The sequence below is a fragment of the Microtus ochrogaster genome, linkage group LG4, assembly GCF_000317375.1.
Source record: "Microtus ochrogaster isolate Prairie Vole_2 linkage group LG4, MicOch1.0, whole genome shotgun sequence".
Taxonomy (NCBI): domain Eukaryota; kingdom Metazoa; phylum Chordata; class Mammalia; order Rodentia; family Cricetidae; genus Microtus; species Microtus ochrogaster.
Genome location: NC_022030.1, coordinates 55,888,995 through 55,894,536, shown reverse-complemented (window position 1 = coordinate 55,894,536; position 5,542 = coordinate 55,888,995).

Here is a 5,542-nt window from a genome sequence, read left to right as displayed (position 1 = left end):
AACAACTGTGTGTGTGGCACATGCCTGTAATCTCACCACTCAGGATGCTGAAGCAGGAGGATTACAAGATTCAGATCAGTTTGGGATAAATAGCCAGATCTTATTTCAAAAAACAACTCCATCTTTTTTGTTGTGAAGGACATTATAGAGTAGGTTTTTTTGGGAAGTGATATTGTATAATATAAAGAATAGGTGGGGCTGGGCGGTGGTGGCGCACGCCTTTAATCCAGCATTCAGGGGGCAGAGGCACGCAGATCTCTGTGAGTTCAAGGCCAGCCTGATCTACCAATTGAGTTCTAGGACAGCCAGCCAGGACTACACGGAGAAACCCCATCTTGAAAAATCAGAACAACAACAACAACAAAAATCTGGGTTTAGATTTATCTCTTTAAGGAAGTAACTTAATCCCTCTTAGTCTCTGCTTGAGTAGAATTGGGGCCAAGACAACCTTGTTGGTCATTCTCACTTTGACCTTGTCTGCTTTAAGCCTGCTAAAGCTGAAATTAGAGATGCTTGGCCTGACTACACTTGCCAACGCTTAAGAAGTGCCAGTGTCTGATATTCTGCAAGGCTGTGGGTCATTATTAACACTGCTGCTGCACACAGCCGGTAAGCAGGTCCAGGTGTGCTTTGTTGAGCTACAAAGGATATGATTTAGTACTGTTTACTTGACAGTTGATATCTCTGAGACAGCTGTGTAAGTTGTAAATCATTGTTTGGTTTCCTTCAGCATTTTCCTTTATTTAGGAACCAAGGAAACTACATCGAATCTATGTGTTGGGGGTACTGAGACTGTTTGTCCAGCCAGCCTTCTCTCCAAAACTAAGGAACTTAGTAGCAGGCAGTGCTAATGAGTACCAACAGCTGTGTGAGTGATAACGGGCCAGTCAGTAGGAAAACAGCATCTAAGACACTGGGAGCTTCAGCCTCTCTTATTGAAGTAAGTCCACTCTGGCAACTAAAATATGCTAGCCCAGGGCCTGAGGTGTAGCTCAGGGGCAGAGTGCTTCCTCAGCAGGTGTAAGGTCCTACTTTCCATGTCCACAACTATAGACCACAAAGTGAACAGACAAACCCCACAAAACCAAATTAAACTGTTCTGATTCATGCTTAAGAGAGAACCCCAAAGATCTCTCTCTCTCAGCTCTCAAAGCCTCTGGTCATTCATAAAGTGGGAGTGGGGGAATGACAGTGCTCACCTTTTTGTACGCCCCCCCCCCCCACCAAGGTTCCTCTAACTGGAAGCATGCAGTTTTAAAACCACTGATGAACATAGTATGAAAGAGAGAGAACTATAACTCCCGAAGCCATCTAATCATAGTTTCACTTGGGAATAATTATTTAAATTCATTTGTTAAGTGGTTAGGGATGCATCTCAGTGGCAGAGTATGCTTACCATGTCCAATGTTCTAGGTTCAATCCTAAATAAGTAAATAAATAACAGCATTTACAAACCTGAAGAAAATTCAGTGAACAGAATATACATATATACTGTGTGTACTGGTGTTGGTGGGGCTCAAACCCAAGACCTTACTTATGCTAGACATGTACTTTACTACTGGGCCACTCTTAGCCCTAGTCAATGGAATATTCACGCCATATAATTACATCATATGGGGAGCCTTTCTAGACCTGTGACGGCAGGGTACCAGTTTCAGACCTTAGCAACCGTTCTTCAACTACCATCAAAACCACCAGGATATAGACCATGAACCAGTGAAGAATTCTGCCTGGGCAAATGCTCATTTTTATTGAGATAAGCTAACCATAACAGCTGTTATCTAAAAGAGAGTTTGGGGTTGCAAAACCCAGTCCTACTGACAAGGACATCTATTCCCTTATACAATAAGAGTACAGATTAATGTACAGGGTTAGTCAACTTTAGGAGTGACCCTGGAATTTTCCTACCTATCTTTTCTATCTTTTTAGAATGTTGTCTTGTTTTCTCTGCCTGGTCCTACTCACTGTTTTGTTTGTTGCTTTGTTTAAAAGGTTGTCTGAGTGATTGATGTCGTTGGTAATTTCAAAGCAAAAATAATTTTTCATTTAAGTGGATAGTATGAGCTCGGTATGGTATAATCCTATAATCCCAGTACTCAGGAGGTTGATACAGAAGGTTTTCCACAAGTCCAAGGCTGGTCTGGGCTACAAAGCCAGGCTATTTCAAAACGAAAACAAACAAAACAAAGCAAACACCAAGCTGAGCATGATGGTGCTCTCTTTTAACCCTGGCACTTTAGAGGCAGAGCAGGTTGACCTCTGTGAGTTCAAGACTAGCCTGGTCTACGTAGTGAATTCCAAGTTAGCCCTCTGGACTGTATCTCTACACAGTGAGATACATTCTCTAGCAAAACCAAACAACAAAACAAAACAAAACAAAACAAAAAAACAGGGCCAAGTTAAAGCTATAGGTTAATCATCACTCCAAAATACTGCCTAAATCTGGTTTTGTGATGTCACAGGCCTTTTATCCCAGCACTGGGGAGGTGGAAGCCGGAGGCTCAGGAGCTCAAAGTCATTACTGACCACAGAGGTAGTCTAAAGTCAGACGGGTTACAATAAGACCCTGTTTCAAAGCAAAACACACACACACACACACACACACACACACACACATTTCAACATTTAAATAATTAAAGAGGAATACAAAAATTGTCATTCTTTTTCTGGAAATGAATCTTTTTGAAATTACTAGCTTATAAAATAAACTAATTAATATTAAAAGCAAAACAGAAGTCCCAGAAGACATCTTGAGTTAACGCCTGTTCGGGGCTACACAGGAGTGGCCCCTTATCAGTTCGTGCAGGGCAAACTGCTTCCCTCAGAGGGGTTGTCAGTCGAGCACACTGTATCAAAATTATAATGTCTAAGAGCGGCCAGGAAAGTGAAGCGGCTCCCTGGAAAGGCGCTAGTGGCATCTTTAAAAAAAAAAAAAAGTGGTCAACATTTCTGTTTTTCTAAAAGTTAATTATTTTTCACACATGCCATGCTCAAAGAGAAAGATGGTAGTTTCCTTGGCTTGGTGGAAAGTTTTAGATTGCAGACTGTTCATGGGATGGTGGTGTTTTAGTCAGGGCCACTCCAGCTGTGATGACATGCCTGCCGTGACCAGAGCAGCTCAGGAAGGGCTTATTTCACTCACAGTTCTGTATCTTCAAAAACAGTGAGGGCAAGAACTGGAGACAGCAGCAGATGAGGCCATAGAGGGTGCTGCTCACTATAGCTCAGCCTGCTTTCTTACGGAAGCCAGGACCACCAGCCCAGGGGAGCACCAGCCCAGGGGAGTACCATCCACAATAGGCTTCACCCCTCCATCAATCACTAATTAAGAGAATGCCCCACAGCTGGGTCTTAAGGAGGCATGTTCTCAGCTGAAGTTCACACAGAGCTAGCTTGTGTCAAGCTGACATAAAATTAGCCATCACAGTGGGATGAAAAAAATCCATAGTATATAGCAACCAGCATCTTTTAAAAAGTGAATAGAATGGAATAGAATATCAAACATAAAGAGGAAAGTAAATAAAAATAAGGTCAAATCTTAATTTCGTTCCTGTGTGCATGTCTGTGTGAGAACACACACACACACACACACACACATATATATGCATACATGTACATATCGGATATAAAATACAGGTTTTAAAAAATGTGTTGAAAGTTAACAGGAACTCTAGAGGCCTGTCTTTTCTTTATTTTTTTTTAAAGGTCTCACTATTTGAATTCCCTGCTGACTTCAGATCAGTCATCCCAGTTCCAGCCCCAAGTGCTGAGATCATAGGAGTGGGGCACAACACTGGGTAAAACATATTTTAATATTTTCCTTTTTAATTTTATCCATCTATTTATTAGTTTGTTTTGTTTTTTGAGGCAGGGTTTCTCTGTGTAGCTCTGGCTGTCCTGGAACTCGCTCTGTAGACCAAGCAGGCCCCCATCTCAAAGCCATCTGCCTATCTTTGCCTCCCAAGTGCTGGGATTAAAGGCTTGGGCCCCAACCACCTGGCAAAACATGGTTTTTATCCTCCCCAATCCCTTTTGAGACCGAGTCTTACTACGTAGCCTTGGTTGGGCCACAACTCACTGTGTGGACCAGACTGGCCTGAACCCACAGTGATCATCCTGCCTCTGCATCCATGTGCTGGGGTTAAAGGTTTGTGCCACCATAAAAACAAAACAAAACAAAACACATCTACTTCAAGACTAGCTCTAGCCAATTGGTCGTAGTACACACCACGGGAGGCAAAGGTAGGTGAATCTCTTGTGACTTTGAGGCCAGCCCATTCTATATAAATCAAGTTCCAGGATAGCCAGAGCTGTTACAGAGAAAACCTGTCTCAAACAAAACAAAACAAAACAAAACAAAACACAACTGTTCAGTATATAGTGACTAAGGTTTTGCCTTTAAGAAGGGAATTTGGAAGTAGATATTGGACAACCAACAGAGCCATGTCACAATTATTGACAAAGTTATACTCAATCCTCTTATTCTCCAGATCAAAATTCATAAGACAAGACAGAAGCCTTACACAATCTAACATTTGCTTCATTACTTCAAGTTTAGCATGTTCACAATACCAGAAAAGTCTTCCTTAGTTCCCTTTGTGACTCCAAGTGTTGCACAAACATCTATTCTTCCTGAAGTTTTATCTGGTCCACCGACATTTTCCAGCTCCCCTGGAGCCAAGGATGGTCGTGCTAGCCAATGTAAAGTGTCCAGAAATGATACAAGCTGACTGGAGTCGGGCCCTCAAATGGCAGAGGTATGCCATCCTTTTCCCATACTCTGTTACCTGAAGTAAGGACTTATTTGGAGACTCGTGGATTGAGGCAGCACCTTAGAGGGGTAGAGCAACAGATTAGGAGGAACTGGGACTTCTGTCATACCGGTTCAGGATTATACAAGCAAGAAATTAAAGTTCTTGTTTCTGCTGCTGCTGGAATATGTTGTAGCAGTTTAACCCATTTCCCACCTACTATGTCTTTTTTTTTCCAGACATGATTTCTCTGTATAACAACCTTGGCTGTCCTAGAACTTGATTTATAGACCAGGCTGGCCTTAGACTCAGAGATCCATCTGCCTCTGCCTTTCGAGTGCTGGGATTGTGTGCCCCCAGGCCTGACTTTACATCTTTTTTATTTAACTAAAATGTTTACATTTTACACATTCCAGTGTAGTGTTGTGTTGTGCACACACCGGTGCTACAGCACACATGTGGAGGGCAGAGGACAGCTTTTCAGACTCTGCTCTCTCCTTCCAGCAAGTGGGTCCTGAGGATTGAATTCAGTCATCAAGCTTGGCCGCAGCAAGTGCCTTCACTGGCTGAGCCAACTCACTGGCCTGTGTTATCTCTTTTCTGCTCTTTAGCCAAAAATGAAGAAGTCAGAGGACTTCTATCTTAGACATAGATATTTCACATATTGGATTTTTTTTTTTTTTTGGTTTTTCGAGACAGGGTTTCTCTGTGGTTTTTGGAGCCTGTCCTGGAACTAGCTCTGTAGACCAGGCTGGTCTCGAACTCACAGAGATCCGCCTGCCTCTGCCTCC